We start from the raw sequence: 12,624 nt of genomic DNA, 5'->3' as shown, positions 1-12,624 counted from the left end.
ACATACCTGTCAGTGGACTATGTTCTTTTTGGAATAACCCATGCATATTTCTAGCATGTGCATACATACTGTCCATGCATATATATATATATATATATATATATATATATATATATATATATATATATATATATATATATATATATATATATATATATATATATATATATATATATATATATATATATATTTGTTAGAACAAGGATCATACAAGCAAAAAATCTTTAACTGAAAAAGATGCTATACACAAAGCATCAAAATATGCTAGTTGGATCAACAGGTTAACCCAAAGGTTTAGAAATCCAAACCTAAGTTGTCTGGCAATATCTCCATAAACCAATGATTTCTGATTGATGGATTCCGCTACTAGCTATATGCAGAAGGTGAAGCATCAAAGAAGTAATAAAAAAATGGAGAGGAATTTTGACTACTTAACCTCTGATTTAGACAAATATTACTCTCAGGCTACACTAGCTGAGGACAACTTAGTCTACTTAGCAACACAGATGACACGGCCAATCATTTACAGTGAGTTAAGAATCAAGAATTATAAATTTTGTTCTGAGTTTGGCTTGGAACCAGATCCAGCAACAGATCATCATGAAGTACAGTAGTGAAGTACATATTTTCTACTGTGAATTAAAATTTCAAAGCCTTTTCACAATTTATATGTCTGTTGGAATATGAAAAATGGTCCTATGCAGTAGAAACAACAAAAGTTAGAGCTTGAGTTAGTTATCCATAAATTTTATTGTCTTGAAGGATTCATAGATCTTGGAATAATAAACACTGAAACCAACATTTCTAAAGTTTGAGAAATAAAATCATTAAGTGGGGTCACCAGAAATTTCTACCCACACATACAACACGTGCCCAATACACAATCACATGACTACCCATGGAAAACTGAAAATACTAAAATTGCCAACACTTGATGCATTTCAGATAAAACTCGAGTATTCTGAAACACCTATCCTCAATACACAAATACACCAGTACTATGTATGGCTGAAACAAACTTGACACCAAGACTTAAAATGATATACAGTTCGTGCACATGATACCTAGTTAAAACATGAGAAAATCCCATTCTTAACATGCATTGAAATACACACAGTTAATGAAATCTGGGAATTTAGGAAACACACCACATATATCTATATAAATAAATAAATAAATTCCTTTTTTTTAGAATAAGTGGCCCAGCCAAAATAGGGTCTAGCACACAGCCAGACCCACCCAGCCGACCCAGTCGACTAAGTCAGGTACTCAGCCCAGCCGACTGACTGCCTGGGACCTAACATGAAATAAAAATTTATTAACTTTCTTTTTTTTTTATTAGAATTCACAGCAACCGAAATTCTCCAAATCTGTCGATTTGGGAGTTATGGAAACCCAAAGCAAGCTTGAAAATAATACATTTGTAAGAACACCGAAACCCTACCAAACTATTGCATAGAATACAAACCTATGTTTCCATTCTTATTTGAAATCAAAAGAGAACATGTACCTTTGAATCGACGTTTGAGGGTTGCGGCTATCATGAGAAGGAGAGCAATTCCACCAGCCTCGACTGCTCTGACACCGTGGAGGGGATTCTGAGAGGAAGAGGAAAAGAAGGTGTCTGCCGCGGGTTGTTGGTCGCCGACACCGGAGGTCCCACTGTTGCGCGTGAAATCGAGAGGGAAGAAGACATAGACAGGGAGGTTACCGGCGTCGGTGACCTTGCTCCGCTGGGGAACTGGATTCGTCGGCCCGCGTCAGTGATTGTCGCACGCAGGGGAAAGGACAAGAGAAGGGGGAAAGAACGAGAGATATGAGAAAGACCAGACAAGACGGAGTGAGACGAGACAGAGCCGGTGCCGCCACTGCCGAGCTCAGGCTGAGAGGGATAGGGAAATAGAGAGGAGGAACAGGGAGGCCCCTTTTATAGAAGGGGGATCTCCCGAAAAGGAAGGAGCTCCCCTTCCATCATCCGGCGGTTCCGCTCCAGTGCCCCTCCCCCTTTGTAATTTTTGCCCTGCGGGGGTTAGGGTTCACTATCAACCCTACCCCTGTCATTTTTATCGGGCAACCTGTATCAGGTTGCCTTATATGTTTGTTTGTTTTTATTTTTTCGTTACTTACTTGCTACGGAGGGCATGGCCTGGGTCCGAGACCGAGACCCGGAATCCAGACACAGTTTGGATCCGCGACACCCCATTGCGGTGTGGATCCGTGTCTTACCAACAATGTGGATCCACAAGTTGGATTCAAATGGATCCAATTGTGGATCCCTACACTAATTTTTTATATTTATTATTACTTTATATATATATACGATATTAATTATATATATGCCCCTTATGGGTCCTGGATCTGAAATACGGATCCTAGGCCCCTTTGCATGTTTTCGCATTATTTTATGAAGGAAATAAACAAAAAAAATTGGTTATTAGAGGTCGAACGATACCTTCTTCTTTGGGAGCTGTGTTTGCTCCTTATCGTGTACTACAACAAATGAAATCGTAGTATCCGCCAAATGAACACGATGGATGTTACGTCTATGCTGGAGGACCATATGCTTGGGGACAAGAGTGTCCTCACTTTCAGGTTGCTTCTCCTCAATCTGTCGATTTCCATGCATGGGTTGCCAATATTGTTTGAAATAGTTGGGGTCATATTGTCGTTCTTTATAATCATATGGTATGGCATAGACACCTTCTTTGTTCCAGTTATCCAATTGTTTCGTGAAGCGTTTGTGCCAATTTACGTTTGTGGCCCCACCACTATTCATCTTCCTTTTCAATGCTACAGGCAATTTTGGTATCGACTGTCCCAAGCCAGCTTGTAGGAGTACTCGACTACCATGCTGCATCTCAGCTTCACATTTGCTAAAGAGCCAAATATCACAGACAGACAAACTCGCAGCCTTGGCAACAACCTCGTCGTCGTCCTCCCTATCCCCATAAGGTCTCCACACAACCTATACAATCGAGATTGTGGTTTAAATATAGACATAATTATTCATGCAAAATGTTGAATACGATAATGATTTGTACTAAAGAAGACAAAATGTTGAATGCGATTATTAATTAAGAATGTTAAACATTACAATGATTCAATGTAATGAAAGTACGATGCAAATGCGATAACGATTTGTACTAAGGAAAATAATATAATGAATGTGATGATTTCTTGAGAATGTTAAACATTACAACGATTTACGGTAATGAAAATTAGATGCAAAGGCGATGACGCTTTGTACTAAGGAAGACAAAATTCTAAAGCGATGGTTACTTAATAATGCTAAACATTACAACAATTTACGCTAATGAGAGCTAGATGTAAATTCGATAACGATTTTTACTAAAAAAAACAAATTCCTAAAGTGATGATTACTTAAGAATGCTAAACCATATAACGATTTACGCTAATGAAAGTTAGATGCAAAGAAGATAATGATTTACACTAATGAAGACAAAATCATAAAGCGATGAGTACTTAAGAATGCTAAACATTACAACAATTTAAAACATTTACCTCATTTAATTGCAGCCCATCTAAAATGAATTGAGCATTTTCATACTTGATATTTATTGAAGCCCACGCGCCGATCATGGAAAAACCACAAACGCAGGGTCATATTGAGAATGCAAGGCGACAATATGCTCCCAAGTTCAGGCCTACAAAAAACAATATATTAGTAAGACTACAACCTTCAACGAGCTTAGTCCAAAAACACTAAATATGTAATAAACAAATACCTGAACAAATGACCCCCCCCCCACACACACACACAGTTTTTGTACTATACTCGCACGGTAAAGTTGATTGTACAAGTGTGCAAGCATAGCAACACCCCATGCCCAGTTGTTGTCTTCATCTAAGTCTTCCAGGAACTGCAGCCACAAGTAACTTATTCTCGAACCAGAACAATCGGAAAATAAAGTTAGTCCAAAAAAATAAAGAAGGAAGCCGCGCAACTCTTGGTCAACTGCTTCAGATGCACATGCAGTGGACCGACCTTCCCATTTATTACAGAAAAAATGAATTTTCATCGATGAGAAATTGCCTCCACCAAAAATACACTCACATCATTCCTCCATCGACATTCCTAGAAGGGCCGTGCAATTGTCCCTTGGGTTATAATTTGAATCCCATGTTAGGACAACACTTCTATGACACTTAAGACCCGTAATTCATGTCACATATTCTAGGGCCATGGTCATCTCAAAACCCTTAAACTGGAATGTGTTCGTCTTATGGTTCTACTTATTGACCAGGTGGGTCATGGTGTTCCAGCAATTTTCAAAATAATGTTGGTCCAAAAGGTCGCCAAAGTGCATTTTTCAAAATCGGTCTTTCTGATATTCACTCAGCTTTCTGAACCATGACAGAACTACATGCCACATATACCGCCCTCTCAGTTTTTCACCTGTTACTCTGCTTCTCTTCTGAGTTGCCTGTAACACAAAAATATCAAATCACAGTTAATCGCTATACCTAGTAATCGCTATATAGAGTAATCGTTATACAAAGTAATCGCTATCACAGTAATCGTTATACAGAGTAATCGCTATACAGAGTAATCGCTATACATAATAATCATTATACATAGTAATCACTATAGATAATAATATCTACAACTGTACATTGTGACATACAGTAGCGATTAACGTACCTTGGTCACACTTTTCTCCTCTCCATCTCCTTCCTTTCTCTGCTTTTGTGCTTCTTCCTTCCTTTCGTCCTTAGCGACCATCATATGTTTTTTCCTTCTTTTCCTCATCTTGCTTCTTCCTTTCTCTTTCCTTCTCCTTCTCGCCTTCCTTCTCCTTCCTTTGCCTTTCCCTCTCTTCCTCATCCTCGTTCTCTTTCATTTGTCTTTACTTCTCTTCCTCGTCCGCCTTTTCCTTCTCCTTCATTTGCCTTTCTTTCTCTTCCTCGTCCTGATGCTTCTTTCTTTGCCTTTCCTCTTCCATCTTGATCATTTGACTTTTCTTCTCTTCCTCCTCTATCTTCTTCAATTGCCTTTCCCTCTCTTCCGCCTCCTTCATTTGTCTTATCATCTTTCGTTGTGCTAAAAACTCCATCATCTTTTGCCTTTCTTTCTCTTCCTTCTCTTTCAATTGTCTTTCTCTCTCCTCCTCCTCCTCCTACTTATTCCTTTGTCTTTCCTTCTTTTTCCCGTTCTCCTTCTTCTTCCTTTGTTTTTCCATCTCCTCTTCCTCCTTCTTTTGCCTTCGCTTCTCTTCATTCTCCTTATTCTTCCTTTGCTTTTTCCTCTCCTCCTCCTCCTTTTTCCTTCACTTTTCTTCCTCCTTCTCCTTATTATTCCTTTGCTTTCCCCTATCCTCCACCTCCTCTTTCCTTTGCCTTGGTTTCCTTTGCTTTTTTTCATTATCCTCATTCTTTCTTTCATTTTGCTTCTCTTTGTCATCCTTCTTCTTCTTTTTCATCGTTGGATTACTATCTTCAATATCTGACGGATTAGGCTCTACTCTATACTTTACCAGCAATTTCTCCATTTCTTTATCATTCTCAATCTTCATTAGTCTGTAGTACGCTTCTACTTGCTCATATAAAGCATACTCTTGGACGATTTTGTCAAGAGTTTTCCCCGTTGATGATAAAGCATTTCTTCTCTTAGGAATGTAAGTCATTGGTAACCTGCACAACACAAAAACCTACCAAGATAGCAAAGGGTGCTTCGGTGAAAGAAGATGAAGCGTTAGAATTTTTTTGGAATAAATAGGGGGAAATATTGTGAAGAACTCCCTTTATAGCTGAGTAGTTTAATGCTTATGGGACCGGCCAAAGATTTTTTAGCGGTTCACGTTTTTGGCGGTTCACGTCTTATAATAAAAGATTTTAAAATGACGTCATTGTCAGCCACAAAGATCTATCTTTGTTGCAAAAATATTGTCATAGTATAATGTAATCGGATAATCAAATATCATACAAATCGATATGCAAAATTATTCTTGATAGCTTATAAATCGATATACAGAATCATGATAGAAATCGATATTTAAAATCAAGTCAATATCTTAAATCGATATTAAGAATCAAAACAACATCTTAAATTGCTATGAAAATTTCTATTGATATCTTAAAAATTGATATTTAGAATCACAACAATGTCTTAAAATGATATTAGGAATCAAAACAATATCTTAAATCGATATTAAGAATCAGCATAGAAATTGATATTAAGATTTAGAACAATATCTTAAATCGATTTGAAAATTCGTGTTGATATCTTTAAAATCGATATTTAGAATTAGAACAATATCTTAAATCGATATTAGGAATCAAAACAGCACCTTAAATTGATGTGTAAATTCTTATTGATATCTTAACAATCGATATTTATAATCAAAACAGTATCTTAAAGCGATATTAAGAATGAAACAATATCTTAAATCCATATTAAGAATCATCATACAAATCAATATTAAGATTCAAAACAATATCATAAATCGATTTGAAAAATCGTATTGATATCTTAAAGATCGATATTTAGAATCAAAATAATATCTTAAATCGATATTAATAATCAAAACAATATCTTAAATTGATATACAGAATCACGATAGAAATCAATATTATGCTGAATTACCGTATCGATAATTAATATATTATGTGATATGTATATCGATGTGTAAGATATTAGGTATTTTCTAGTATCGATTTTTAAGATGATATACAAAATTTTGCTTGATATTGATTGTTCTTTCACGAATTAATTTTATGAGCTTTATATAAGTGAACATGTCCTACCACGATTTATACAATGACTATTCATAAAAGGCCGAAAGGAAAATACAATAAACAAATTGACACGATGTTTAGGCATAGTAAACTATAAATTGAGTTAACTTCAATGATACATTACAACCATATTCATTTACAAAATATATGAGTGTTGCACATTCTTTGTTTCTCATGTAAATATCCTCAGCTGAACATTCTTTGCTTTCAGAGTGTTGCATATTCTTTGCTTTTAGAGATCCTCTAATGTTATCACTCCTGGAACAAAGTTCATATTCTGGCTAGCAAGAGCTCTAGAGAGGTATATATGCGATCAACACATAGAATCACTTTGCAGCAGAAAATGAGCGCACTCTTGAGAATATGCTTCACAAACATCAGCTCAGGCACTGTCTCCTTGAAGGAACTGATTCTATATGCATATTTGTCATGAAGTATATCAAAGGTAGGCAGATATTTTTCCAACTATGAATTATGGTTTGCGAACAATAGAAGGTCCGACAATAGGAATATATCAAATAGATGAACATCAACATCACCCCCTGTCTATCATGCAGAATATTTATGATTGTTTCGGTATGGCGACAACAATTGAAGATGATTATGGCTGTTATATTCTGCATAAGCTTCGATATACTTCACGACAAATACATCATAGTCGTATGTGTCATGAATATATTGATGTATGCACAAAAGATAATAATCATAATCATCATCGAAGATTATACAGATCTTTCCTCACGGCATGAAACAACTACGTTATCAGCATCAAAATTCATCTATCAAGCACAGGTAGAAGGAACACAGAAGAACAAAGAAGAAAGAAAAATACAAGAAAGAAGAAGAAGAAAAAAAAAAAAGAATGCAGAGGAGAAAAAAAGAAGAAGAAGAAGAAGAAGCTACGATGCCACAGAAAAGAGGAAGAGAGGTTAAGTAGATTAGGGTTTTAGACATGGACAACGGGTCAGGTAGGGTCAGGTCGGGTAGGGTTTTACATAGAATATGGTTTTACACAGATCTATATTAGGGTTTTACATAGAATAGGGTTTTACGCACGTATACACAAATCGATACGACGTTTAGACTTAGTAAAGTACAAATCGTTTTACAACTTAATAACTATTAAAAAGTTGTAAATCACTATCACTGTTATATAGAAGAAGTATTTTATAACGATCTATACAACAACAAACATTAAGTTAAAGTTGAAAATCGTTATCATTGTTTTATAGAAGAAGTGTTCTATCAAGATCTTTACAGCAGTGAACCTAAATCAGAAACAATTTGTGTTATCATGATTTGCGTTTACCAGCTTTATCTAGGTGAATGATATCCTATCATGATTTGCTTTTATGAGGGTTTTCTACGTGAATGATATGTCGTATCACGATTTACCTAATGACTTATTCATAAAAGGCAGAAAGGAAATAGTTGTAAACAAATCGACACAGTGTTTAGACTTACTAAAGAACAAATTGACATGATGTCTAGGGTTTAGGATTTAGGGTTTAGAATTTAGGGTTTAGGGTTTAAGGTTTATGTTGTAGGGATTGGGGTTTAGGGTTTAGGGTTTATGATTTAGGGTTTAGGGTTTATGGTTTAAGGTTCAGGGTTTAAGGTCCAGGGGTTATGGTTTAGGGTCAGGGTTTAGGGTTTAGGAGTTATGGTTTAGGGTTAGGGTTTAAGGTTTAGGGTTTAGTAATATATTTAGGGTTTAGAGTTTAAGGTTTAGGGTTTAGTAATATATTAAGGGTTTAGGGTTTATGTTGTAGGGATTGGGGTTTAGGGTTTATGATTTAAGGTTTAGGGTTTATGATTTAGGGTTTAAGGTTTCAGAAAAAGGGTTTAGGGTTTAGGGTTTAGGTTATAGGGTTTAGGGTTTAGGGTCCAGGGTTTCAAGTTTAGGAGTTATGGTTTAGTGTTAGTGTTTAGGGTTTAGGGTTTAGGGTCACGTGAATCGCTATCATCAACAATTATAATTCGCTATTGCATCAAACATATAAATCGTTCCTGAATTAAACGTACAAATAGATGCTTAAAACTTACAAATTGATGTATAAATCACACCCTTCATAAGTACATATTGTTGTAACGTTTGGGCTTCAACAGTAAACCTCATTGTATGATTTATCAAACTTGAGTACAAATCTTGGTAACTTTATATATAATAAATTGTTATTGCATTAAATGTATAAGTCGTTGTTGCTTTAAATGTATAAATCATAACTCATAAATCATGTTGATTTGGCTTTGTTACCAAAATCAGTGTCATTCATTTATAAAAGAAACAACGTTTCATATCTCGCTCGTTGTCAAAAATCGATATGTCTTGTGAGGTCTATATTCCGGTTGACGATTTATGAGATTTATGCAATGACGTCTATGTCAGCCACAACGTGTCTTTGTATAGAAAATATTGGAATAGTATAATGCAAATCGCGGTTGTAGTAATATATTATCGATTTGAGAGATATTATTTTGTTTGTTAATATCGATTTGTTAGCTACTATGCTGAATTTCCGTATCGATTTGTAATATATTATGCGATATGTATATCGAGTTTTCATTCTCCTCCTCCTTCTTTCTTTGCTTTTCCTTGTCTTCGTCATCCTTCTTCTTTTTTAGTTCTTCCTTATCCTTCTTCGTTTGCTTTTCATCTTCAATATCTGATGGATCAAGCTCCGCGATTTGTATTTATGATTTATGAAGTTACCACGATTGTTGTTGTCTAAGGTTTGTGAGGCATAACAATACTTACATTTATTGTATCGATTTGTAATATGAATAAGCGATTATGATGAATTATTGTATCGATTTGTAGTATATTATGTGATATGTACATCAATTTGTGTGTTCAAATCGTTACTTAGTTAGTGATTTCTATTAAAATTGTTGCACATCATTTGAAGTATGAATCATTGTAAATAGATATTATGTGTTTGCTAGTGTCGATTATTACAATATTTGTCGTATGAATCACGTCAAAACATGCTAATACTATAAATCATTACTTTTATTGACATGGTAAATAATAACTCGAAGATCATTACAAATAACTGAATCGCCTTTCCTTTGACAGGGTCAACCCATTCTTTGTAAAGATCTTCAATTATTTCTCTTCGATGACTATGTACAACCACCAATTGAAAGAATATTGAACGTAACAAACATCTGAGAAACTGTATCGATTTGAATGGTGCAGTGGACTGCCATTATGAATGAGCTCGTTTGTTTACAAAGGATATATGAGATTTGATCCCTGATACAGAGTTATTGTCAGAACTTCTGCAGAAGAACATGACGCTACCAGCTGCAGAGTATACTTTTGTATCTGCTCTTGTTGATTTAATATCTGATAGATCCTCAGTTGCACGACAAAGGGTGGTCTGACAACAAACGATGGTAAAAGGTAGTTCGGCAATAGATGACGGTAAAAAGTGCTTTGGCAATAGACGGCGGCAAAGGGTGCTTCCGCAGCAGCAGACGACGGCAAAAGGTGCTCCTCCAAAGGTGTAAGGGTGATCCGGAATGAAGAGGGTGACATATTTCGAGGTTGAGACTCTTCAAATAGAGGTGTTTACTGCTTAGGACGAAAACAACAGGTTATCCTCCATTTTTTGACTGGAGGAGATTTTGGTACATTACTAGAAACATCGTTTCATGGTGCTAATGGCGGGAAATGATACTTAAGTCTTTACAAACACATCGGACTTTGATGCTAAGTGATGCAGACACACGGGGAAACGAGCCCCGTGTGCTTACATACATGACGCTCATTCAGACCCGAGAACACACGCCTGCGTGTTTGGGAGAAAACATAGTGTTGGGGGGGGGGGGGCATATAACATGCTTAGTCTCACTACAACCAATGTCACTGTTTCCCACGTGCCTAATCACTTCTCATTTTGCATTATTATGCAGAGGAAGAAGAAGATTGACGTTTCACCCTACCTACTGCATTGATCATATTCATCTGTCTGCTCTTCTTACTGCCATTGCCTTGCTTACACCATCCATCCATGCATGACTCCCGGCTCTTCTACTCCTCTTACTCATGGTCCATCTTATCTCGTTACCATGGAGGGCCCCAAAGTAACCACCACCACAGGCCAACACCAAATGAAGACAAAACAAAGGTAAAAAACCGGCAAACCTATAAGGGGGCAAAGAGACAAGACAGAGAGTAAAACTATAAATATAATAAAAAAGACTAGAGGGGCGTGGTGGCCCTGCCTGAATGAAGGACGCTGGGTGATGCGTAGCTTTCACGTGAGTGGGTCCCACAGCTCTACTACCATGTGCCTCCTGAGGGCTTAGCTGGCAAAAGGCGGGAAGAGTAAGACGACAGGAAGAGAGCTCAGCGTGGGTGGGCGTGAAAACGCGGACTCCGAGGCGAAGGACGACTGTCAGATACGGGCGTCCTTTTGTGATGTTGCGTGGGGACCATGTGAGCTGTACACGTTCTTATCAGGAGTCCAAACTCCAATCCTTTTGTGGCGCGCATATGACTCGTGGCCCTACCAACTTTGACACTGTACTCCACGTGACCGTACTTATCTTGCCTTTTGTTTTTATTTTTTTATTTTTTTTTAACAATTGACAAAAAGGCGCCTGTTTTTTTAGTATTTACAAATGCTACCTTTTTGACCTTTAATTGCAAAAACTCCACATGCACCCTTGTTCCCCAATTAGGGATGGCAGTGGATCGAGGGACAACGGCCGCCGGCCCTGCCTTACCCCGTTTGGATTGGAGATGAAGGGCATGAAAGGAGGATGGAGGCGGGGATGAAGGTTAAAATCTATCCCCATGCAAGGATGGGGGATGGACTTACTTTTTTTTAAAAGAGTAATTGTATTATTGATAGAAAGAATTGAGCACAATCTGACAGAGAAGAGAGGATGACGAGAGGTCACCCATAGTACAGTTCAGAAACAGAAAATTTGAAAATGAAATAGAAGAGTGAAAAGAGCAAAGCAGAGGAAAAAAGAGCAGAACAGAGGAGAATTAAACAAAACTTCAAAATGCAGAACATCAAAGGGTAATTCCTGCAAACTCTGCCTGTCACCCCGTATGAATCCAACAGACACCACGAGGAAGAGAGAAATCCAGATCTATTAGGTAAAATTACAGCTCTATTGTGACGGGGTTTCAATTTGCCAAGTCCTGTACTGTGAAGTTGCATTAAGTGTTGTGACGTCCTCGAGTAGACCTGCTGTACATAAAAAATTGTGGATCCTCCGTGAACAGACCCGGTGGTACATAAGGTAGAGAAGCCTCCTTGAAACCAAGTTTGTAAAGGAAAACACATTACTCTGCAGTTTTTGGGTGGAACCATCTTCTTGTTCAGGGGTGACTCAAGAGAAGTTGAGGCCCTTGGCAAAGCCTCCAAATGAGGCCCTATTTTTTTTCATTGTACATAAAAAATTCTATTATTTATTAAAGAGGTTGCACTTTTTTTTTCTTAAATTCTTAATATCCTCCATATATAATAATTGGGTTCGTGACCTCGAGAAGAGAGTTGAATTTGGAAGTGGATTTGCCCTCACCCCGCAAAACGCAAGGGCGGATTCAAGCGTTCGGATAGCAAATCAAAGCTTCAATGCGAAGGGGAAGGAGGTGTGTGCTGATCGGGAACTCGCTCCCACAGACGAGGATTGAGGGATCACACATGATAAGGAGTTTGTTTCATTTGTGACCACGAACGGCCACAAGAGGCTATGGGGGAGGGATTGGTGATGGAGGCAGGATGACAGTGGGGAGTTGTAGTGTAACGCTCCAAAAATTTTAACCTAAAAATTTATGATTTTTTTTTTAAGTATGATGCACCTCAAAAGAGGAATTTTTAAATAGCAAAAATTGTTCTTAAA

The sequence above is a fragment of the Nuphar pumila genome, chromosome 2, assembly GCF_984573655.1.
Source record: "Nuphar pumila chromosome 2, dmNupPumi1.hap1.1, whole genome shotgun sequence".
Lineage (NCBI taxonomy): Eukaryota > Viridiplantae > Streptophyta > Magnoliopsida > Nymphaeales > Nymphaeaceae > Nuphar > Nuphar pumila.
The sequence above is the reverse complement of the archived record's forward strand: the minus strand, read 5'-3'. Positions refer to the sequence as shown.